At 41.4% G+C, this 26083-nt stretch overlaps 2 protein-coding genes across 3 annotated transcripts in view; one reads left to right on the plus strand and one right to left on the minus strand.

Annotated features, from left to right (window-relative positions):
* The window catches only part of wwc3 (WWC family member 3), a 111454-nt gene that overhangs the window by 67431 nt on the left and 17940 nt on the right, over positions 1-26083 (minus strand). The window lies entirely within an intron of this gene.
* LOC103177521 (putative claudin-24) overlaps positions 17540-26083 on the plus strand; it is a 40210-nt gene continuing 31666 nt past the window's right edge. For both annotated transcript variants that reach the window (XM_007891724.1, XM_007891723.2), the window contains exon 1: positions 17540-17816. The gene's annotated coding sequence lies outside the window, so the exon portion shown is untranslated. The remainder of the gene's footprint in view (positions 17817-26083) is intronic.

The raw sequence follows: 26083 nt of genomic DNA on the forward strand, positions 1-26083 counted from the left end.
CATCCCACCTATACATGGAGATTTCAGAGATGTTTTGGAATGGAATGTACACTCTTCCTAACGGAAAGCAGCTTGCTTACCTAATTCTAGAAAAGTATTAGGAGCAGGTTGGCAAGAGACCAAGGTTTAGCGATATCAGAGTGTGTGTTGGGATACTGCTCATGGCTAACCAGCTAAAACCACAATCTTGCTATTGAGAGCACTGCCTGGGACACTTTCCCACTAATTGTCCAGCTAGGATCACCTTACCCATTAGGGATTTGGGTTACGGGCCTAATGGGAGCTGAGTGGGAAGAATCCCTGCCCCCAGCGACTGGTCTGCCTTTTCAAGTCCTCCTGATGATCCACGCTGGCTGTGCTGTGCGTGTGGGCGCAACTCCGACATTCCATTGCCAGACAAGTCACCTTGGAACCAGTTAAGCTGCAATAAGGAGACCCCGTTTATCCCCCCGACCCCCGCGGAAGATAGTTACCAGTTGGTCATTTGACATCCAGCAAGCGCAGGTTTGAGCCCTCACGAGGTGGACATTTAAGATCATCTCTGGATATGTGTCAGAGAATGAAACCACAAATGAAGTTGGTGGCTGTAAGGCACATGATTTTATTATATTCATACTTAATATGCTATTGGGCTTGATCTTCTTAAACATACAATGATTTGACATTAAAGCTTCCGTTATGACTGGGTGAAACTGGCATAGCATGTCTTCATCAGTCATGTTGTTCTCACCACCACCACCCCCACCTTCCTCCTGGGCACTATCGTTTCAAAAGGAAATTGTCTCCAGCTGTAGAAGCAACATCCTCACTATTTGGAGAAGGTTTTGGCCTTCTTTAATCTGTACTTTCCTTAATGCCAGGAGTCCTACTGTCTCACATCTTCCCGACACCTCAGAACACATGCATAGCAGCAAAGGCAGCATGGAGCTTCCCAGAACTTCTTAGGGCCAACCTGGCCAAGGAAGGCCTCAGTACAAGCAGGAGTAAGTAAAGGACTGTACTTCAATAACTGGGAATAAGGACAGTCCTTCAATAACTGGGTGTGCTTACACAATTGCCTCTCTCTCACTGCCGCTTTCTTCTTGATACTGGTTACACCCTATGTTCAGATGTTTTGCTGCCAAATTCAGAACTCGGGCTGGCACTTACAATCTTATCGCGAGCCTCTCGGATATATCCTGTGAGTTATAACACAGAAGTAGGTCTGCTTGAAAAATACAACCACAAGTTAATGTGCAATACAACTGTGAGAGTTATGATAATCTTTCTATGTGTGGAAGCTTTAAGACTATGGAGAATGTTCACATGCTAAGGTACATTGTGGCCTTTTCTCTCCCTATCAAAATATTTGTTTGCATTTCAACCTGTCATTTTCAACAAACCATCTCCCCGATTGAATGAAAAAATAGTTCAAGACCCTAAGCAGAGGGAGGCCTGTTTACAGCAAATGTCAGGCACATTCCATTCTGCAAGGAGCAATGTAATTACTTCCTTCACCTCTGCTATTGAAACTTAAACATTCCTGCAGCGTTGGAATGTGGTCTTTGCTGAAAGTGCAGCAGCTTGCCTCGAGCAACAGCAAGGACCATTAGCTCAGTTCAAGCATACATTTATGATAATAGCTGAATGCAGAAGTATACAGTACTTATTTTATTAAAGCTTGTGTAGTCAACACTTGGGTGTCATGTTTTTAAACAAATGAAAATCCCTCTATGTTGCCTTCCTGCTTCAATGCTGATTTCCATATACATCAGGGCACAATAACCTTTATTGTGGCTATTATCACCAATTCCCCATACAAGCCAGTATGGGGAATGCTTAAGACAGAACACTCCACTGTCACAAACCGCTTCACCAAGTAGTGCAGCAAACAATGGGATCAAATAACGACAACTTAGATTTACATAGTGCCGTTCACTTTGGGAGGACTTCTCAAAGTGCTTCACCCAGCTGACTGGGAGTCTGAGGATAGATTGAACTAAGGATAGACTGAACTGAAATGACAGGAAAAGATTTTGAAAAAGGTGGCCACAGTTTTTCCACTCCACGTCTTGAACATTTTTCCATAAGAAACTTATACATTTCTGAAGAGTTCTGTGCTGAGCTCCCGAAGGAGCTTTCACACAGTATTCTACTCAGGAATGGTCACAATTAAGTATTCAAAGCACTCGAGTGATACAATTAGAAATAATCTACAGTTCGGTTTGAAATGTGGTCTCTGTAGCATTGCAAAATGATTGCATCCTCCATATAAAGTCCTATAGCTCCATAGAGTCCTGTAGCTCAGTGGTTAGAGCACTTGCCTTGCAAGCGAGAGACCTGGGTTCGATTCCTGGCAGAGAGAAATGTTGGGCGAGTTTCCTGACCCCACATGCTTCTGTTTACCTAGCAGTAAGTAGGAACCCAATTGTTAGTCGATTGGCAGATCGCTTTTCCGTGGATAATAATCCCTCAAAAAAACAATAATCATTTGGTCACTCAATCCACAACTGTTTGTGGGACACTGCTGTGTGCAATAGCCTGCTGCATTTCACCAACAAATATACAGTTAGTTCGCTCTACATATATTCTGTGAAGCGCTTGGAGATGCCTAGAAGATGTGAAAGCGATATAACAAATGCAAGGATTATTATTATTATTAACTCCTGCTACTGAGGAAGAACAAATAGCTGGAATGTCGGGTGTCATTCTTCAATTGAGTGTTCTTCAAGAATTATGATCAGATCCCCATTGAACACAATGTGTGAGAATATTAGTAAACAGCTATTTTATCTTTCAAAGATCAACCACACTTGCCAGTAAAAGCAAACAACAAAGTGGACTTGGTCTTATGTCCATTAACATTTTTTTCGCTGCCGTAATTTAACCTACAGTAATGTTATGCTTATGGTTAATGATTTGCATTTCTAATCAGTGCAAGTCAGGCTTTGACACTTAGAGGTACGTGTTAAAACTCACAGATAGGAATATTGCACCATCATAAAGCAATGTGTTGATTTTAATACGACAGCATTTGCAGCTCTAAATTTCAATGGATCATTTAATACTGCACCACTGAATATTTTTAAAGCATGGTAGACTATCGGAATGGAAGCTAAAGTATCCTACCTCACACCACACTATTATTAAGCTTTGATGGCTAGCCAGTAGCAGGCTTGCCATCAAAGTTGGAAGATTTGAGTTTCACTGTTTGCTTCAGTGCCAATACATGTACAAAGCACAATTCAGTGTCCCATTGGTTAAATTAAAAAACACTCTGCAACGTACATGTTCACCCACTGGCAAGCATCAATGATCAAACTTAATTACGTGTCTGGTCCAGTTCAGTGAAAGCTGAGGAAGCTTGTGTGCTACAGAGGAAATGGTTTTACACATCCTGTGGCTGAGGGCAGGCAATGACCTGCTTCCGAGCTTCCACAAAGGCCAAGCGTGAACTGTCCCAGACCCCTCCCTCCAATGTTCCTTTCTTATGTAGGAGGCACCCAACCTCTACTCACTCATCAACTTCCTACCGGACAGTGGCCAAGATTAGTAAGTTACCAGCATGAGGAAATTGCTCTTTGTCCCTTTCATTATGTAGCACAGTGCATCATTGCCCCTACACTGGGGATTTTAATATGCAACTCTTTTCCACTTACACCACACAATAAAATGTGCTCCATAAGTGGAGAAAGATCAAGATCAGAGTTACTGTCTAGGTGATAGTTACAACATTGAATGTGCCAGAGGCAGCTTCCGCCTCCATCGTCAGATGATTAGCACGATACCAGCATTTTATAACGATAATAATCCTTGCATTTGATATAATAATAATAATAATCCTTGCATTTGATATAGCGCCTTATCACGTCTTCAAGACATCTCAAAGCGCTCCACAGAATATACTGCAAAGTGAATTGACTGTATATTTTGTGGGCGAAACCTGGCAGCCAATAGCGCACAGCAGTGTCCCACACACAGCCGTGGATTGAAGTTACCAAATTATTATTATTTTTGAGGGAATTATTACCCCCGGAAAAGCGATCCGTCAATCGACTAACAACCAGGTCCCTACTTTTATTGAACAATAAGAATTAAAAGGTCAGTAATCCGTCAACTGAAGGCGGAATGTCTTACATCCATTGCTGCAACCCGGCTTCACCATTGAGAACAATACTGAGGATTGGACTCGGCCCATGTGGACTACACTTAGTGTATTCTGTGAAGAGCTTTGAGACGTCTCAGTGACATGATGAGGCACTATGTCAAATGCAAGGATTATTATTATTATTACTAATCTGAGGAGAACACCCTTGTGAGTTTTTCTATTTTCCACACCAACTTTCTCTTTGGCCTGAGAGAGATGGGGAGTTACGTATTAATCAGGGAAGATTTGAAGACCTACATTAATCCATCTCCCCAGTCACATACTCTCTCCTTCCCAGGCAAGCACTCTCTCTCTTCCGCACCCCTCTCCACAACACTATCTTTCCCCTCCCTTTCCCAGTCACGCCATGATTTTCCTAATCATTGTCTTTGCACATGGCACTGGAAGTAATCCTGACATTAGTGCCCTCAACAACCTTTTTTTTTAGCAACTCCAACTCTACCTGCAGTTTCTACACCTTTTTAATCCAGTTTCTAATACCTGATATTTTTCCGCAGGAACTCGATCCTATTCTTTCCAATGTTATTGATTTCCACACAAACTACACATTCTGATTATTTTCTTTTCTCTCTCCAACAGACCTCCCTCTCACAAATAGACTTTATTATCCCACTTCAATGATGCGCCTATGTGCCTTTCACACAGTTAACTATCTCAAAGCGCTGTATGGAGATGGAGTGCGAGTCAGGCAAGGTGCTATATAGGGAGAAGGGGAGGAAGATGACCAAAGCTTAGTAAAGTTGGTAGATTTTTTGAAGGGTTTTGGAAGTGCAGAGAGAGGGTTTTACTAAAACATTGTCAAAATATTTATAATCCCAGTTCACACAATCGTTCTCAAGTTATTACAGGACAGGCAGGAAACAGGACAGCAAATTCAGTTAGGACTTGAGAATTGTAAATGCCGTGGATCAAACACCTCTGCATGTTACGGTTTGTAAAATGAGACAGGTGAGGTTGTGGCACTATTTTCACACAGAACTTGCAAAAACACACTGCTAAGATGTTATTTTTCAAATATTTGGACAATCAGAACAGCCTGACAGCTTTATTTCCAGGACAGGCAAACATTGGAGGAAGCAGCTGGCCTCCTAGGTTGACAGAAAACAACCTTATTTTATACTTTGAGTGGATCATTGCTCTAGTCTGGTGTTATAGTAGAACCTTGCTACCAACTTATTCTCCTCCCCGCTCCCCTCCACACCAGCATCCTCCATTTCTTTCAGATGTGAAGTTAGTTGAGATGAATGCTTGAGAAGGGTCAGGTCATGTGAGCCAACAGGAAGGGGCCCCAAGACTCCTTAAACACAAGCCATTGTCAGTGAGCTCCCCTACACTGTTAACCTGAACTGCAAACTCCTGAATCTGCAGTTAAATTCTGTTAATTGAATACGATTTCCAAAACTGGTCTGGTTATCCCAGTGATTTGCATTTGCAATCCTTTGCAAGCAAATTCTTGATCTATTCAGCTGTATGATCACATGCATAATGTACATGACGTTTCTTCTATTAGAAGCTACATGCGCAATTTATACACAGATTTTACAGTACAGAGTAAGCAATGGTATAATTCATCTGTTTGCTTATACAATTGACATTTAGATAGCGCCTTTCACATTGGAAGGTCATCTCAAAGCAGATTACAATTGCAACAACACATCATCAATAGGGTACAACTAAATCATCTAACAACAGTCTAAACCCAGCCCACGTTCCCTAATTTTGAGTGAACAACCCAATGCTTGGAGAATTCTGCTTCGCAATGATAGGAAGAGCCGACATTAACGCTGCTGAATGGGCACCCGTGCAGGGGTGGGAGCCATAGAGGATGGGGAGAGGAAAGACCAAAAGCACGGGCAAAGAGACTTGTATTCATAATGCACACACATGCACAATGTATCTTGCACATCCAGACATTGTATACTTGATTTAAGTAAAACCACATGTTCAACCAGGTTGAGATGCAACCACAAATATGAACATTCACAATGTGTATGCACAGCATTCTTGACCGCACAACTGCCCCCTTCCCCACCACACAAGTATTGAATGGAGATTTAACTAAATCTATTGGAAACGTACAGAAAGCATTTTATTCCTTGTAGTGTCAAAAGTTACAACAGTGATTCGATCAGCTCATAAAATTACAATAATTTCTTAATTCTCTCCTCTACTATGATCTGATGAAAGAAATCTATGACGCTTAGAATATCCCCATTTAAATAACAACAGCAAATTAACAAAATAAACAGACATTCATCTCAAACTGTTCAGTACTTATAACGGCTCTACACACATGCATGCACACACGCATCCCATAACATGCAATCCACAAAGATTACCCAAGAGTAGCTATGGGGAATGAATTATTATCACTGGAAAGAACAAGCCTTTTCAACCTCTAGGGTAGAAATAGGTTTTACAGTATATCCTGTGACTCAGGTCTTCTCTGCCTAACATGTATTATAATAGAAGCAATAATAATCCTTTGCATCTGATATAGCACCTTATGTTGCTGAGAAATCTCAAAAGGAGGCACGGTAAAGTTGCGTGACAGTGTATTTTGCAAGCAAAAAAGCAGCCAATATGTGTAGAGCAATGTCCCATCAGATACTTGGGAGAGACATAGGATAAGCTGGGGGGCAATTTAGCACTGAGGACTTAAAGCTGAGCTCTAGTTCTCTCACTTAATCTATGAAATGCTCCAAGACACTACCCAACGTGTAAAATTCTGATGACCCCACAGTATATTCAATGCAATTTACATCAGGAAGATGTCTCAAAGCCCTAACGCAGTTGTCTGGATACTTGGGGGGGAGGGGATGGGACTGAAGAGCATGGGGGAAGGGGGAGAAAGATGACTGGAAGCTCAGACAAAGAGGGAAGTCATGATGTAAGGTTTAAAAGTGTGGAAGGAGGGGGCGAGTGCAGACCAAACATTTCTTGTTGTTCAGTAAGAGATGAAGAGTGAAGTTAGGGTCCAGAAATAGTCAAACTACTAAAGAAAGCAGCCTGTCTGACCCCTTAAAGCACCTCATTACGCAATCTATAGGATCCAGAACAGTTGCTGGTGAAAGCGAAGGACACTTCAATGGTATAGTATAGATTAAGGCCACATAACAACAGCTTTATGGCGAAGTGCTTCAAAGAAGTCGTAACAGCATTTGGACTTCTCCTGCAAGGCTTCTGGCTGTTGTAAATTTAAACTTGCAGACAGTGGAACACAACCATTTAATGATTAACTTTAGAATTAAATTATTGACTAGTTTGGTGGCTTGTGGCGTTTAAATATTTTAAGGCTCCAGTTCAGAGTTGATTTATTTGTCAACCTGAGGATCCTCTTCACCATAATGGATATATGAATATTTCGGTTCATTGCATAATTTTCCCCGTGACCATTCGTATGAAACCAATTAATCCGAGTCTGCATAAATGTATAGACCCAAATCATTGCATTCTACAGCACTCAGTTATGTTCTACAGTGCAGTCTACAATTAGGTTAACTCGTTGTGATCAGGTCATCCAGAACTCTGCAGCTCGTGTCCTAGGGCGAGGGTGGAGGTGATTATGAGCCTGTGCCAGGCTTTGTGACCTAATCACACGCACCCTCGCCTGGATCGACTGGCTCCCCATCCCCCAGAGGATAGAGTTCAAAATCCTCATCCTTGCATTCAAAATCCTCCACAGCCTTGCTCCTTCCTACCTCTGTGATCTGCTAACACCATATCAACCTGTCTGCTCCACAGCCCCTGCCTGGCCCCTCCACCATCGGCGGTCAGGCCTTCAGCTTTTCTGCCCCCCCCCCCTTTGAAACTCCATCCCACATTCCCTTTGCCTCACTCCCTCCCTCACCTCCTTCAAGGTACGTTTCAAGATCCCCCCCTTCAACCGAGCCTTCGGCCACCCTCCTATCCTCCTTGCTCTCCTCTCCAACCGAGCCTTCAGCCAACCTCCTACCCTCCTTGCTCTCCTCTTCAACCGAGCCTTCGGCCATCCTCCTATACTCATACCATCCTACCGTCCCTGCAATCCTCTTCAACCAAGCCTTCGGCCACCCTCCTACCCTCCACCTGCCCTACACCCTCCCTGATCCCAATCCCCCACCCCCCCGGCTTGAGACCAAATCCCTGACTGTTCAACGCCTTGGGACCTCCTCCCAATGCGAAAGGAGCTTTACAAATGTAATTTTGTATTATATCTTTTTTTTACAGAGCAACAAATTTCTAGAAATTTCTAGAATATGACAATTGTGTGAACGATGCTTTGTTTGCTGCCATTCATTTTGCTTAGGTAAATGAAAGTGAAGAGAAATTACAATGCTCTTTATCAATGAATATCACTTAAATCAATTAAATAGAAAGTAGGATTTAAATTCATAAACGCGCATCGTAGGGCATCGGAATTTGACCCGACCTGTCTGAATGCAAGTCCTGCTATATGAATAGTCAAGTTTATCGAATAATTTTGACTATCAAATTGAGTATGCAATTAACCATATTTCACTGTACTATAGAAATTTCCAGAATGCGACTAAGTGGAGTGACAGGTAAAGAAAGCGACAAGTCAGGCCAGGATTGAATTATCAGGAGTTAACTGTATTTATAGACTCGATAGAAAGACATCCCTATCTGGGTTATAGCTGTAAATTATAAAGTTCTTTTCAGCTAGGTGAAAGGTTATCAGAGCGCTTAGTGTTAATCACACACACACTGACTGTCTGACACTCATTCTGAGTAGCACAACCCTGTCATGTGGAATCGTGTAAGCCTCATTAAATAAAACTCTAGAGCAGTGAGGTAGCATAAAAATTAAGGTGCTTATTGTATGTGGGAGGTATTGTCCTGTCAGAAAAGCACCTCATCACACCTCAAACAATACTCAATTCTCTCTTGGGTGCAGAAAAACCTGCTATTTTCATCATTTTCTGGTATTATCATAGATTTCCAGCATTTGGGAGGATGAATTGGAGAGTAAAGAGAGAGGAAAGGCTTCTTTTATCACTGAAGTTTAATCACAATAAACAGAAAATAAAGAAAACATTGTAGCATTTAGAATCAGATCCTCATCTATTTTGTGTAACCTTTCATGTATCCACCAATACAATTGTATTCCTGTATCTCCATCTTTAATCTCAGACTATACCTCCAGGCCGTGACAATCTATTGATACATTTTGATTTAAAAGCCATCAATTATTTTCAGGTATTCTGCTGTGAAGCACCTTCAGTTGTATAATATATATATTAACGCTTTACAGTTTAAGATACTGAAGCAACATTTTACTAGAAGTTGTTTTAAACAAAAGATTGCTTTAAAATAATTCACTATCATAGAATCATACAGCACAGAAGGAGGCCATTCAGCCCATCATGTCTGTGCCAGCTCCCCCGCTCTCTCCCCATAGCCCTGCAACTAATCATATCAATACACTAACCATATCAATACAACTGTAAAATAACTGTAAAAATGTTCAGTTGGAAATAAATGACCAATAGAACCGTGCACAACTCTGTTCCACAACAAGATACAATTGTTTCAGCTATCTGTCCTATATACAGGAAACTTTCGCAAGCAGAAATATTCATAGTACTCATCCAATAATAAATAGGTCATTCAATGAACAAACTACAGTCCCTGAAAAAACAGTTACTAAATCATATTCTGTCACTTCCATCAACAAATATTCACATTTATTTGCTCCGCTTTGATAATGGCTGCAAAAGCATTGTTCAATCTAAAGGAAACAGCAGTGGATAAAAAATGTTCCCAGGGTTTGATAGCTCAATTCTAACCTTTTGTTTACTGTAGCAAAAAAGAGCAGTTTTAAACACAAATAAATGGGGCTTTCTTGACATGAGACATCAATAAAATTGCCTGTAATTTATTTTTAAAAATTGTTGCATACTCAAAATTCCCACTTCTCTGAGGCAAATTATAATTTAATAAGCTTTGAAATGATTGGCTTCTCTTTCATGGAGTCCCCTTTGAGCGGAAAGTGGTTCTGCTTATTCACAGTTGCTGGATAAGAGCACTCAGTCAGGAAAGTAAATTCAGATCAAACAATTCTTGAAAGTTCTGTTTCTGTATTGAAACCGAAGACGGATGAAAATAAAATGGATCTTTATTTTAAAAAATCCAATGGAACGAAATTTACAACATTGTCTCAGGTGACAATTAGCATTTAATGATATCCTTTCACACAATGTAGGCTACTCAGGTTCTGGACTCTTCCCAATTAAGAGAAAAAAATCACAATTTTTCCTGTGTATAAGCACTAAACATCTGCTTTGTTTTACACAACTAATAGATCTCTTTTCTACTCTTCATATGTCGCAGAATCCATTTACAATTTGTGCCTTTGGGTGGGACGGGGTTAAACAGCATACCTAAAACAGCAGCAGGGTATTTTTGCTGGCAACACCCTTGTAATGAGAACCCTGCCAGCCTCTATCAAAAGAGGAGACGTCTTTTGCTCGCAACTAGATTTTCCACTGCACAGCTTTCAGTCACTGCCAAGTTTCTGCACATGTAATCCCCACAAGTTTACCTATCAAGCAATTATGCTTCGCAGTATACTAAGGCAGCATACAGGAGTTAATATACAGCACTGTGCAATAGTCAGTCTGGTACCTCAGAAGTACCCGGCCTCAGGGTGTTGGCGCAAGGAATGCTTGGCATATTTCTCATTCCAAGCCATGTAAAAGCCTCATTAAATACTCGGAACAGCAAGGATTTCATTAGGAGAGGTCTGGAGGTCAGCAACCATCAGTTACTGTTACTTTAGTTTTATTCTAAAATGTACAGTCTGTTTTCACATTTTAATTGCTTGGACCATAAAACTTTTTATCAAATTGTAAACAAATATTTTGACATCGATGAAAATAAATAGCACTGTTACTGCATCTTCTCTCAGCTTCACCAAATGGGTTTCCCTTTTACATGATGCAAAGGTACAGCAACAACAATAACAAAATTATATAGCGTCTTTCACGTCGGGAGGACCTCCCAAGATGCTGGACAATCAGTGTTTCAGACCTGAGCTAGGGATCAGGGAGGGTGAAGAGCAGGGGGAGAAGGAGGGTGACCGATGGCTCGGTAGAAGAGGAGCATCTTGAGACAGGTCTTTAAGGAGGCAAGGGAGGGGGGGCAAGGTGGAGTGACTGCGGAATGGAGTTCCAGAGGGTGGGGGCAGAGTGCTAGAAGGCCTGCATGCCAATAGTGGGGCAAGCGAGGCAGGGGACATGAAGAGGCTGGAGTCCACTGAGCAGAGGGGGTGGGCAGGTTGGTAGGGAGTTAGGAGGTTGCAGAGGTAGAGGGGAGCAAGGGGAGGCAGAAAGGTATAGTTGGGTGTCATTTGCATACATGTGGAAGTTGACCCTATGTCTGCGGATAACATCAACAAAAGGGAGCATATAGATATTGAAGAGGAGGGGACCAAGGACAGAGCCCTGAGGAAAGTCGCACAAAGTGGTGTGGGGGCTAGAGGAGAAGCCATTTGTGGAGATGAAGTGGAGACGGTGTGAGAGGTACGGTCTGAACCAGATGTGCTGAACAACCTGGTGTTCAGCACATCTATCTGGAAAACAATAATAAGTTCTGGAGCGAGAAAAACAATGAAGTAAAATTGTACCTCTCAACCATGCCAGAAAAAACGTTTTTTTAAAAAAAACTCAAGCATTTTTCCCAGGCATAAAAAATGCTAAGAGATTCTGTTACTGATTTGTGAAACAGAGCATTTAAAAACAGTTACAGGTTAAAGTTACTGTTATCAGATTTGACTTCTGAGAGAGCAGAGGACCCGATATATTTAGTGATATTTCTACCTGCAATCTTCTACCTCTATAACTAAATTGACCATTGAGATGCAATATGAAGGGCTTTGTATTGTAAAATGCAAAACACTTAAAAGTTATGTAATGGTTTGGGAAAGCATTTTGAAGCAATAGCAGTGTTTCAACCATAATCTCTGAAGAATAGGTCCAACTTTGTTTCAGCCCACTTTGAAATGACGAAATGCCAGAGAGAGGCATGAAACGTCATCTCAGTCAAGGATCCGATACAAAACTAAATGAAAGAGCAAAGAAGATTCACAGAGTACATGAGCTAGGGAGAGCCTTACTCTTCTCTCTTCACTGCCATACTAATGACTTTTTGGGAAAAATTAGCTGGAGCAGGAAGCAAACATTTCAGGGGCTGTCCTGAGAATCTGACAGGACATTCAGGGTGAGCTGGAAAATCTCTCTCCTGCACCTACACATGTGCTGACCATTCGCGGCATTTTGTTTTCTCCAACCAGGAAACAGGCCTGGGGTTTGTTGTTCCAGCTTTCCGCCAGTGCTGAGGGAATACGTGACTCTAATCCTGAGATTGTGAAGCCTCTGTAGAGTAGACATCAAGGCCTGGATGAGTGCAAACATCTTACAACTAAATGCTGACCAGACGGAAGACATACTTCTTGGCTTCAGTCAACGTCATCTATCCTGCGGCTCTGACCTCCTCAACCTGCCTGGCCTATTCCTTCAGACTCACCGAACTTGACATCAGATTTGACCCCTAGTTGTCCTTCCTTTCCCACATCCGGTCCCTGATCAGGACCGCCTTCCTCCACCTCCGCTACATTGCCTACCTCCGACCATACCTTACCCCAGACGCAGCTGAAACTTGACCCATTCATTCATTACCTCACGACTTGACTTTTCAAATGACCTCTTTGCCGGTCTCCCAAGCTCCACCATGCACAGGATCCAGCTGATTCAAAACTCTGCATGTCCCTCATGCCCTCTGTTCCACCATCGGTGGCCACACTTTCAGCCACTATGCCCCAAAACTCTGGAACACTCTTCCTCTATCCCTCCATCTTGCTCCTTCCCCATCTTCAGGTCGCACCTGAAGACCTTCCTCTTTGACCGTGCTTACGGTCACCTCCCCCTCCCCCGGCTCAGCGTCATGCTCTGCCACTGTCAAGCACTCTGGGATGCTACCCTACATGAGGAGCACTATGGAGTCCTGTAGCTCAGTGGTTAGAGCACTCGCTTTGCAAGCGAGAGACCTGAGTTCAATCCCCGGCAGGTCAGGGCGAAACCTTGGGCAAGTTTCCTTACTCCACACAGAGCCTAATAATAATCCCTCCAAAACCGAAAACAATAATAAATTGGTCATTTTCAATCTACGACTGTTTGTGGGACATTGCTGTGCGCAATTGGCTGCCGCGTTCGCCCACAAATATACAGTCAATTCACTTTACAGTGTGTTCTGTGAAGTGCTTTGGGACGTCCTCCCGACGTGAAAAGCGCTATATCAAATGCAAGGATTATTATTATATAAATGCAAGTTGTTGTTGTTGTACAGTGGTCCATTCAAACTGCTTCAAACTGAGTGTTTGAAGTGAATAAACCTACATTGCTGAACTTCACTTAATAATGAATAACAATAATAATCCTTTCATTTGATATAACGCTTTATCACGTGGTTGAGACGTCTCAAAGTGCTTCACAGAATATATCATAAAGTGGATTGACTATATTTTGTGAGCGCTAGTATATGCACTAGTATACAGCCTGCCTCACTGTCTGATAAACTGATTTGGGGTCCATCTCTCCATCTCAACATGGCAATCAAACATCAGACCAGTGAGCAAAGCCTGGTCATTCCTCATAATTTTGTAAAAATACAGAATATTTATATTAACACTCTTCACACGGGATAGAATCCTGGAGCATAATCGATGAAGTAAAGTGGAGGAGGCTAAAATAATTATTTTTATATACTGAGGCTTTGAATAGTGGATGTCTTATGATAAATGTCTGCTGAATGGCACTCCAGAATGGGGAACCAAATGAATACAAGAAGAAAAATAATGTTCAATGGTTTGTAAAAGAGCAAGGAGATGGGACTGGAGATCCAGAAGAGAAGCTTGAGTCAGAAACTGGTACAAAATCTCCATGCTATAAAACTTCCACAATTCAAGCAGCCTTGAGAGAAATCCTCCAGTTCCACAAGAAAAGAGAGAAAATATCCTTGCATTTGACACAGCACCTGATCATGTCTTCAAGATGTCTCAAAGCACTTCACAGAACATACTATCAAGTGAATTGAGACCCTCCTGCACCTCAGGCTCTGGCAACATCAACCTCCATGGTTGCACACTACAACTCTCCAAGCCAATCAGGAATCTATATGTCCTGTTAGACCTTCAACTGTTTTTTCTTCCCCACATCGAAGCCATGACCCACTCTGCCTTCCCTCACCTCCATAACATCACCCGACTCCGCCACTACCTCACCCCTCAGGCCGCTGAAACTCTTGTTCATGCCTTCATCACCTCCAGGCTCGACCATGCAAACGCCCTGCTTGTCGGCCTTCCCAACTCCTCCCTCCACAGGCTGCAGATAATCCAGAACTCTGCAGCCCGTATCCTCACCTGCACCAAACTCCGTGACCCCATCTCCCCCATTCTCACCCAACTCCATTGACTCCCTATCCTTCAGAAGATCCAGTTCAAGATCCTGGTCGTCACATACAAAGCCCTCCATGGCTTCATCCCACCCTACCTCTGCGACCCCCCAAACCCCTACCAACCTGCCCGCACCCTCTGCTCAGCCGGCTCTGGCCTGCTCCACATTCCCCAACCCACCCGCCCCACCATTGGCGCGAGAGCCTTCAGCCACTTTGCCCGCAACCTCTGGAATTCCATCCTCCAATCACTCCGCCTCGCCCCTCCTTAGCCTCCAATTCCCACCTCAAAACCCTCCTCTTCGACCATTCCATTGGTCACCCCCCTTTCCCTCCCCTCCCTTCTCCCTCCCTGACCCCAGCTCGGGTCTAAAATGCTGTACACTGTCCAGCACCTTGGGACTTCCTCCCAACATGAAAGGTGCTATACAAAGGTAATCTTGTTGTCGTTGTAGTTGAACTTCCACCTAACCATGTACTTTTCATCCTTTGCATTCTGACTGCAGTACCTAATGGTTTTCCACACAATGATAAATTCTACCATAGTTCCAGTTCTGACACCAGTAACACAGCATGATCCAGATTCTTGAAGAAAATATCTATCATTTAAGTGGAAGTCAGATAGCTGAGAAAAAAAATCTTGCAGCTATTGTTCTAGAAGTATTTCTGTAGGATTTAAACCGACATTCCTGAACGTCAATGAGTTTGGTTTTGGGGACTAAATGCCAAGTTTTCTCTTCCTTCCTATCAAGGGCTTCCTGGCCTCCATCTGATATTACAACAAAACAATGGGATCTAATCTGCAGTATTTCTTAGTAAGGAATCCCACTAAAATTCCGCTTGATCCGAAGAAACTGAGTTCCACAAGCTGACTGCATCAGAGTAGAGTTTCCGCAGGTCAGCGTGAATCACTTTTTCCTATCGGAGGGGACTCTTTACACAGCATCAGATTCCTTACTAAGGAATATTCCGCAAATCAGATTCAATATGTATTATGGGTTTTATAACTTTTTCTATACATAATAATTCAAGCTGAATTCCATTTGTTTTAATCTATTTTAATGGTTTTGGATTGAACGTTTTGCTACAAGTGAGATAATTGTGGGCATAATGTTAGGAACTCATTAGCGGCTTCAAAGCCAGAATCCAAAAGCTATAAGTGTCACAAATCACAACCCCTCGAATTACAAAGTTGGCACAATTCAATGATTTTATGTATAGTACCTGTCTGAATATATATCATCTATTTTGTACCACCAAACTCTCAATATGCAGAAGCCAATTTGGCGCATTTTAAACAAAGCCTCACTGCCAACAAAAGAAAATAACTAGAAACAGACAACACAAGAGCACTAGATGGGTCAAGGGAAAAAGGGAGGCCGCAGGATAGGACAACACACTGTTTTTGTAATGGGACAGGCGTTCCAAAAGCTTTCTGTGGGTTACAATGACTTTGATCATTGGCCAAAGTGCAGTATATGTGAGTACATCTAAACCGCAGCAGCTCCTGTTGGGCTGCCCCTATCAAACAAAACTAACTCAGAGCTACTGAAATGGTCTTTCCAGTGGCCATCTTTTTGCATGTCATCTCTCGGAATCTTGCTTAGCAGGGATGAATCAGATTGGCTGAAGGGCCTCGTTCATCCAGACCAACCTTGGATCCTATGAAATACAGAACTTTGTGCAGCACACTTACTGTTAAACACTTAATCCCAGATCAGGAAACCAAGGTGAAATATTAAGAAGATTATTGTGTGATATCTTACATACCTAGTTACAATGGGAATCTCCGCAATTGTCCTGAAACTCTCCCCTCCCCATAGCAGAGTATCTAATCCTAAACCAATCCTTTTTGAATCAGGCATGAAGTTGGTTACAAGTCAACTTTTAAAATCTAGTAATCTAGCCTTGTAAAATCTAATGGATAAACGACACCTTTTATGCAGTCTTTTTGAAATTGCCTGTAAGCATCCAGTGTCATTTAACTGGATCTTACATTAACTAGTTGCTAGAATCATACAATTTTACAGCAGCAAAGAGCCCTGTGTCAGCTCTCTGAAAGAGCTTTCCCTGACCTTTTTCCTCTTCCTTATCATTCTTTTCAAATATTTGTCTAATTCCTTTTTAAAAGCTATCCTTATGGATTCAGATTCATTTATTGTTTTGATAGGCTAGTCCATGTCCTAATAACCCTCTGAGTGAAAAAAATATACTTCCTTTGTTTTTCCAGTAACGATTTTACCTTGAACATACAGATTAACATTATGGCTGGCTTAGGAAAGCCTAACTCCTCTCCGTTTTGGGACATAGGATGTATTCTGTTGTGGACAGGATAAAATTGTTCCAGTTTTCAGCGATGTTGTGCTGAATCGTTTGTTCTTTGACTTTAATGAATAGCTTTGTCACAACACAGCTAGGGTGTTTGTCTTTGCAAGCTTTTTTAAAAAATATATTTAATTTTATTTCTCTAGTATTTCATGGTTTGTCATGCAAGTAAATAAGAGCAGTTAAGGAACCGTGCAGATGGTAGAATTTACATTTGCATTGGAAAAGTGTCCATAAAATAGTTATTGATTTACAAAGAAAGGAATTCAACCTCATAGAGCGAGTGAAGATTTGTGAATATGGCAGAGATAAATCTTGCTCCATTTTCTTGCTTGAGTCTCGTTAATTATTTTCCTCTTGTCCTGAAGCTCTCCCCTCCCCAAAGCAGAGCATCTAATCCTAAACCAATCCTTTTTGAATCAGGGTTGAATTCGACCTTGAAGTCGACAAATGACCTTTCCCAATAAAAAACAAAGAATTCTAAACTGAATGCAGAGTCGACATGTGTGTCCTCCACACAAATACAACGTTATCTTGACCAATATGTGCACATATGACAACAATTGCATCACATGCGAGTTTAACAAGGTCAAAAACCCAAGTACAAACCAATGATGCACTTTGAAATGTCATACAACTGAGAGCGATCAATCACGAGGAATACCATTGCTGAGTCATATTATGAATCAAAGCAAAATGTACTAGAGTGGTGAAACCTTGGGTTTAAAATAATGCAAGATTGACACAAACGCAGCAGGTCCAGAGTCGGAGAACGGGATCGCTTTAGAGGAAGACATCCACTCTCCACAATGACTTCAAACAGCCGGATTCTACTAGGTGAATGAAAACAAATCTTCCATTGAATAAAGAGAAGTTCTTAAGTGCCGGCAAGACTGTAAGTTGCTCATTACATTGTGTTTGTTTTAATGTACAGAGAATAAGCGTTACCTGGGATTCACTGCAAGGCAGTAAGTTAGTGCTGTTCTTATGCCAAACATTTAGCAATGTTTTCATGCCAATTAAGCTGTAAGTATCGCAATGGATCTATTATAAAACTAGAGATTGCTGCTTCGATATCCTTATAATTGGCTGTTAAAAGCAGGGTCTCAGTCAATTCACAAATGGTATTGAGATTTGTAGAACAGCTGAAGCTGGTATAATGTAAAAAAAATTATACAATGTTACAGCACAGAAGGAGACCATTCAGTCCATCATGCCTGGCCAGCTCTTTGGAAGACGTATGCAATCAGTCCCACTCCCTCTTCTCTCCCCATATCTTTGCAATTTTTTTCTTTTCAAGTACCTATCCAATTCCCTTCTGAAAGTTGTTATTGAATCGGTTTCCACCACCCTTTCAAGCAGTGCATTCCAGGCCGTAACAACTTTCTATACAAAACAATTTCTCCTCATCTCCCCTCTGGTTCTTTTGCCAATTATCTTGAATCTACGTCCCCTGGTAACTGACCCACCGGCCAGTGGAAACAGTTTCTCTCTATCTATTCTATCAAAACCACTCATACTTTTGAACAACTCTATTAAAGCTCCCCTTAACTTTCTCTGCTTCAAGAAGAAGAATCCCAGCTTTTCTAGTCTCTCCACATAACTAAAGTCTCCAATCCTAGTACCATTTTGTTAAATCTCTTATGCAGCCTCTCAAAGGCCTTGATATCCTTTGACAGCAGTGTGGTGCCAGGAGAGAGAGGAGAAAGAAAGGGTTGCACATTGCTGCATTTTCTCAGTTAATTGCGCCCATACCCATAAAAGTTCAACCAGCAAGGTATACAGGAAGCTTTGCTATCAGCACTACATGTAGCAATCCATTAGTTGCGACCATAAAAATCAGGTGCTTTAAAATGTTTTTCTAAACAGCAAACATATTATTTATACTGCAGTCTTCTAATAGTTTGCTGCACATGTATACGTCACAGCAAATGTCATGGTGGGGAGGGGAGGAATTTTTTCCTCCCCATTTTGAAAATAAATGACTCACATTAATCCATAATTAGATTTTATGCATCATTTAGTTTTCAAGATCAGGGAATCTGTTGACATTGTTGATAAATCCTGGAGTGTCTGCCAAACTTATCATTAAAGTTGGTGAACAGAACTTACTACTTGTGTTTAACACAGTGCCAACAAACCACAAAAAAGTCACTCAGTTTTCTAGCATCATATATGCACCAGATGTTCAGTAATTTCAGGATCATTAATTTGTCAACAAATGTTAATGCATTGTCTCACTACTCTTTAGGAACAAAAACAACTTGCATTTATATAGCGCCCTTCACACAGGGTAACATACTGGCCTGTGAGAATCCATACAAGCAGATTCCTCTCAAAATCTACAAGAAACTTTTTTTTTGCTGAGTACTATTATAATGCTATTAAGTATATGCTGTTTATTGTTTTTTGGAGGAAAAAAATAATTGAACCATGTTAAGACTTGGTGGTTCGTAGAAAAAATAAACCTTGTTTCATGCTCGTGTACCACACTTGCATTAGATTTTGCTAGAAACAACATTTCTTCCATCCTAGATTGACCGTCATGATAAAGTATTGATCTGAGAATCCTTTCAGCCAGCAGATATCATGAGAGCCAAATACACAGCTTTTGTTGTACTGAGTATAAGCGGAATGAACCATTTTAATCAATTTTCCCCCAAATCGCCGATACATAAGTAATAGAAACTAAACTGGGAGAAAAGGGAGGAACAGATATCACCTTGATTTCAGGTGAATCCCCAGCCTCCACTACAATTAATTCAGTAAAGAAACAACTCTATGGTTCAATGGATTTTCATTGTATTGACTATGGCTGCATTATGAGATGTTTCAGTTATAAAGAGTCTTGAAGAATTAGGCCTTTTTTCACTAGAGCTGAGAAGCCAAAGGGGTTGCCCTAATTTCCACTGGTCAGTGAGTTAGTAAGGAGAAGGGCACATCTATAAGATAACCACAAAGAGAATTTAAGGGAAGGTTCAGTAAAATGCCTTTACACAGAGGGTGGTTGGGATATGGATTCTCTGTCATACAGCATTGTTGAAGCTAAGTCCTTAAGTTGCTTTGAAAAGATTTTTGAAAAAGAATGTTAAAGGGTTTGTGTAGTGAGCTGGAAAATTACATTAAGACTTGGTGGCTTATAGAGAAAATAAAAACAATAGAGCAGATTTTATGGTCTGGATAACCTGTTTCTGTGCTATTCTGTAGATGGTAAGGAAGAGCACAGATGTTGATCTTTCTAGCAAACTTACATCAAGCTGGGCTCTTCATTAAAGAACTCAATTTGGATTGCATAGTGCTGGAGCATTTGGCAGCTGGTAATTAATCAAAGAATACCAGCAACACAGTACAAGTTGGTCCAACTATAGGTATGAAAAACATTTACAGCAAGACTGTAAATAATTACTGTCTGACTAGCTTTAAGAAGTTCAATTTGAAAACTGCTGTCAATCACATGGATATAGCCTAGTCACATCTGGAAAGAGAGAATGTTCAAGTACCATGCATGTTAGTAATAAATCTTATTGAAACTGAATGCATTTTCTAGTTTGGTCATTCCAAGGGCATTTTTTTTCAATGTTAAGGGCCTCTAGTGCAGGGTACTATTACTTATGTAAATATTAAATGCTCTTGAGACAAACTCATTTACACATATCACTCCCAATATGTCACACAGTGACTGGAACTGCATTTCACTCTCCAATTACTGCCGCAAGTCTTCCATATTCAGAAGCTTTATGGTAGACCTGAAAGACAAGTGATGCATCTTTCCAATGCACAAGCCAACAGCAAATAAGGAAATGTATTTGAATTGGTGACTTTTTATGGAGTTAAAATCAGGGATCAAAATATCTTAACTGAAGCCGTGACTCACTGGCGAAAGTGGCAATATCTGAAAACAAACTAGGTCTGCAACTTGAATACTTCATCTGCACTAAGTAAATGTTCAAGAACATGCCCAATCATATTGGAGCGGGACAGCAGTAAAGTACCTCAGACACTCGCAATAAAGCCGATGAAACCTAAATGCTTGATTTTTTTTTAAAAAGTATCATCCTCAACTTTATAAACAAACTAAAAAGCGTAATATCCATTTTATTCCTCTTTGTATAGTTTAACGAGCAAGGAAATGGTGACTGAATGGCTTGTAGACAGATAAAAGTATTCCATTGCCAGAGAAGTGATGTTGTAAATGCTAAGAAAAATAAATAACTCCATCAAATACACAATTCAAGACACTTCAGCTGTACTTGGCACAATCAATGTCATTGTCCTGTCAAGCTCATGTGTCTAATAATCCTTGCATTTAATATAGCGCCTTATCACATCTTTGAAACGTCTCAAAGCGCTTCACGTAATATACTGTAAAGCGAATTGATTGTATATTTTGTGGGCAAAACACCCACAAAATTGCGCACAGCAGTGTCCCATAAACAGTCGTAGATTGAGTGACCAAATTATTATTATTTTTTTTAAGAGTTTATTGCCCGCGATCCACCAATCCACTAACAACCAGGTTCCTACTTACTGCTAGGTAAACAGAGGTGTGTTTAGTAAGGAAACTTGCCCAACATTTCGCCCTGCCAGGAATCAAACCCAGGTCCTCTTGCTTGCGATGGTGGAATGTCTAGTGATGTAATGTCACGTGTCACAGGCCTATTTGCAAAGATGAAGAGAAATGCCACTTATACTCCTGGACTCCGTTCAGTCCAAAGCCTCAGAGACCAAGGGTGGATGCAAATGCTACTAAAGGGTTTTGAGTTTTAAGCAAGAGGTATCAGAAAAGTTACCACAGGGATAATTGGCTTGTGGAAACTATGTTTCATAGCGACCTCACTTTTTGACCCTTTGATGTCAGCTCTTCCTATCAATGTGAAACAGAATTCACCAAACGTTGGATCGTTCACCCACTAATAAGGAACGTGAGCTGGGTTTAGACCATTGTGAGACAGGTTAGTTTTACCCGACTGATGACGTGTTTTTATAATAGTATTCTTGCTCAGCATGCTCAGGACTAATGCTGCATCACAATATTTCCATCACCCATCAAATCTTGTCAAAACATTATGGCTGCATTTTCATATACTGAGTCAAATTTAAGGCATCCAAAAACCAATTCCAACATCAAAGTTTCATGCAGTACCTCTCCATGCAGGACACTCTCATAGATGATTTCAGGAGTTAGAATCCTTGGTACACGAAAATATTTAAAATCAGATGTAACTAACAGTTGCAGAGCAAAGGCTGTTGTAGGCTTTACAAAATATGCTGCCGTTAGTATCACACAACTTCTCCAAGACTTTGTGTTCTCAGCAACCAATAGGGTCAATTTTTGACAGACGTGTTCTTATAGGAGTTATCCCCGGCTCTTCTATGGCATTTCACATTCTTCTGACAATCCTACTAGGTGGAAAAACCTCAGTCATAACTTCAGTAATGATAAACCTTAGTGTCATACACACAGCATGTTCTCATTCAAATATGAGCCCTGTGCTCTTGACTCTCTATGTGACTCAGAGGTCAGTGACTTAAATTCAAATATGGTGGCCGAGAGAGAGCCTGATACTAGTGAGTACGCAGTAGCAGCTACCTGTACTATGCTCCACTGGAGTCTGCATGAGATACCAGGCCACTCTGTATCGACTGATTCCTTTATCATGAACAGGGAGAACCATAAGTCACCAGAGGGGTCCAGGAACTGAGGCAACAAGTTTTAGACAAGGAAACTCAATGATTCCTAGTTACCTGTATAAGTACATTTAGAAAGGTAATTCTCCTCTAGCTGGAGTGAGTATTTAGTACTCCGTTTAGAGAATTTCATTCCACTTTAAGGAAACCAAATCCCACTCTTAAAATCAATGAAATGAGTGAACTAAATGCCATCTCATTGCAAGCCTTGGAGAGGTTGTGCTCCACTTGTGTGACCTCCTCCCCTTCCATGCAGGTTGGAATGTCCCCAACACCTACTTAATGTTTGCCTCTTCATTGGATGGTAAAGCATGCCAGCCATTGCCTCCTCTTTCAGTTTTGATGGAGGAGTTGCACATCCTGAGGTTATTTAGCACTCCACGTATTGTACACAAGTGTGTTTGTTATGTGTACTGGCTGTACAGATTTTGGATTGCATCATGGTCATTTTGTGTAGAGGATGAAAAATTATTTTTTTTAAAAAAAGCTAATATTGACTTTAAAACAATAATTTAGGTTCTAGGCTTTGATTCACACTCTTGGGTTGTCAACCACAAGACTGACTGACTCTTCTGGCTTCTTAAATTACTGCCAGCCATCTATCACCAATTTACTCTGTGAATCACCCATCCGTTCTTTCCACTTACTGACCTTGAGTTGCAAAGCAAGCCACAGCCTCACCATAGAGATATTGAATAATCCAATAATGCTAACAACTTTTGTGCTGCATACTTGGTGCTGGTGCCATACCAACATATATAATAATAATTCTTGCATTTGATATAGCACCTTATCGCGTCATAGAGACATCTCAAAGCGCGTCACAGAATACATTGTAAATTGAATCAACTGTATATTTTGTGGCCGAATAAAAATATTTACTACCTATGACTAAATATACATGATGGTATCCAAATACACAAGGCAACCTTTCACGGTTTGCACTTACAGCTGTATCAGTGACCCACTTTTCTTTTTAAAATAGTACAAACTGCATTAACATATTTCAGAGGCCAAACACATCTCTCTAGGCTTGTGTTTACGCAGGCATGTATTCACCTCACTTCACAGAAGTAGGTGCAGACAGCGTTCCAGCAGTTGCCCACTACGTACAATGGGTCTAAAGCATAGATTGAGCTAACAGCCCAAGAAGTAACCATGTTCAAACACATACAATTCCTTCAATTATACAGTAAAGTCCTGATAACTCGTCACTCCAAGGGAAAAGAGCTCAGTGACGTGTTATCTGGATTGGCAAGTTAGGCACAGGTCCTCCCGGGCCACAAGAGGGAGCTGTGACTGGTGCAGGCACTCAGCTGAAGTTGGGCATCTACGATCAGATGCATCGCTAAAGCCTCTGGTTTATTCGAGAGCCGTTCTGTGGGTTATCACCTCGCTTCCCACCCTATCCTGTCGCAGAATAGGCTGGGAGGCTGGGTGGGAGGCTATAGCTCTCCAATAGACCAGAAGCCTCTGTGATGCATCTCAGCCTGTGCACCCAACCTCCACGAGCACCCACACCAGCCACAGGATAGAGCGTGAGGCTTCTACAATGCAAGATGCCATCTTATAGGACTAGTTATCTGATCTATCTTACATTGTGAGTATTTAGAAGAATTTCGAGAATGAGATTAGTTAAGTTTTGTTTTTTGGTTAGCCTGGATGGTGTCTGACACATGCGGAAGCCCATCACCATGCTTAAGAGCATCTAAACCAAGCTAAGATTTCCATGCATCCCATCTACACATGGAAATCCCAGAGATGGATTGTTGGGATGGAATATGCATTCTTTCCTTGGAGGGACACATCCTGCTTACCTCATTCCAGAAAGTATTAGGCATAGGTTGGCAAGAGCCAAGGCTTGGGGACCCCAAAGTGTGCCTTGGGGTACTGCTGGAGTCTAACCAGGTAGCCTGGCATTGATATTGCTGTCCGGAAAGCTTTCCTGCTGCTTGTCCAGCTAGGACCACCTATCTGTTAGGGCTTTGGCTTGTAGGATTAATAGCAGTTGAGTGGGATGACTCCCTGCCTCCAGTGACTGGTCTGCCCTTCTAAGGCCTGCCGATGACTGTGCTTTTTAGTTGGAGGGCTGTCATCAGCAGTGCGCAAGAATACTGCGGACCCACCTGGCTCAGGAAACGGACGGACTACAGAGATTAGTTACTTGTTAAGCGCAGCGACAAGTAAAGCAGAATCCCTTATTAACATTTTCCATGGGAAGCGGCAGGGATATTAACATGACGACTTAAGCGGTAATGATTAGTTAAGGAATATGGTGGGTACTACACTGGCACTGCAGTGTATAATTATTACTGTCAGAACCACACTTGTCTTTTCTCACGTTGTTGTAAAGTTGTAATCATTTCCCTGGCCAAGGCCAAAATTGATTTCAGAGACATTTGTGAATTACCACAGAGCCAAATTCATGTATACGCTAAAGACAATTTTTACCCTTGCACTGGCAACTGGACCCAAACAAAACAAGCCAACACATTGTGGTCTGAATCATCAGTGTATGATGGGAAAACTAAAAGGAATTTCAGAGTTAACTTGGTTGCTTTGTGAACACTGGCCCAGATTCTCAAGCACGTGGAGTTGGAAAAACAGATGGATAAACAGATAGAGTTGGCACCTTTTGAAAATCTCAGTCCCGAATAGTCAGCATGCTGTGCTGTGTGATCTGTTTAAACTCTAAACTATTACAAACAGCAAGCGTTCTGAAGAAAGCATTTTGAAAGCCACAGGAGGTGGGAAGGCATTCTGTACATTGGGGCAGTCCAACTCGGAACAGGACTGGCTGGCACACTATGGCTTTTCTACAAAATGCTTCAGATAACTTCTCGGTCTATGCAAATTGTACATCAATCAGCAGGATAAGCACATCCTCACAGGCACAGGAACATCAACTATTTCAACAGGAAGTCCTGTGTTGCCTGTAAAATTGGAGCACACATACACATACAGTTTGCACATCTAGGTCATCTCTGCTAGGGTGGGAGTGCACAAGCCTTTTTTTAAAATCACACAAATTATCCGGCTATAACAAAAAGAACCTTGATACTGCAATCATTGTTGGAATTTCCTCTCGCCTCGATCACCGAAAACACCCATCCCCTTAAATTCTCCCAATTTCCTCATTCTATTATATGTGCAACACCAACTTTCTGACACAATGGAAGAGGGGGAGGGAAAGCGGTAAAATGTTGCATGTAAACAGTTAGGAATAGACCAGCTAAAGGGAAATACTCCAGGCGGGTCTTAAGCACACAGCTGTCGAACAGCTCTTAGAATGTTTTCTGTACCAAGTAGTTAAATGGAAGGCATATAGTTATTCTCAGTTGTGAACTCTTTCTCTACCACCCCCTCCCAAATAAAATATCAAAAAGGCAAGAAAAAACTCACCTGAGGAAATTTATACATAATAATAATCCTTGCATTTGATATAGCGCTTTATCACGTCTTCAAGACATCTCA

Source organism: Callorhinchus milii, unplaced genomic scaffold (genome assembly GCF_018977255.1).
Source record: "Callorhinchus milii isolate IMCB2004 unplaced genomic scaffold, IMCB_Cmil_1.0 Scaffold4, whole genome shotgun sequence".
Taxonomy (NCBI): Eukaryota; Metazoa; Chordata; class Chondrichthyes; order Chimaeriformes; family Callorhinchidae; genus Callorhinchus; species Callorhinchus milii.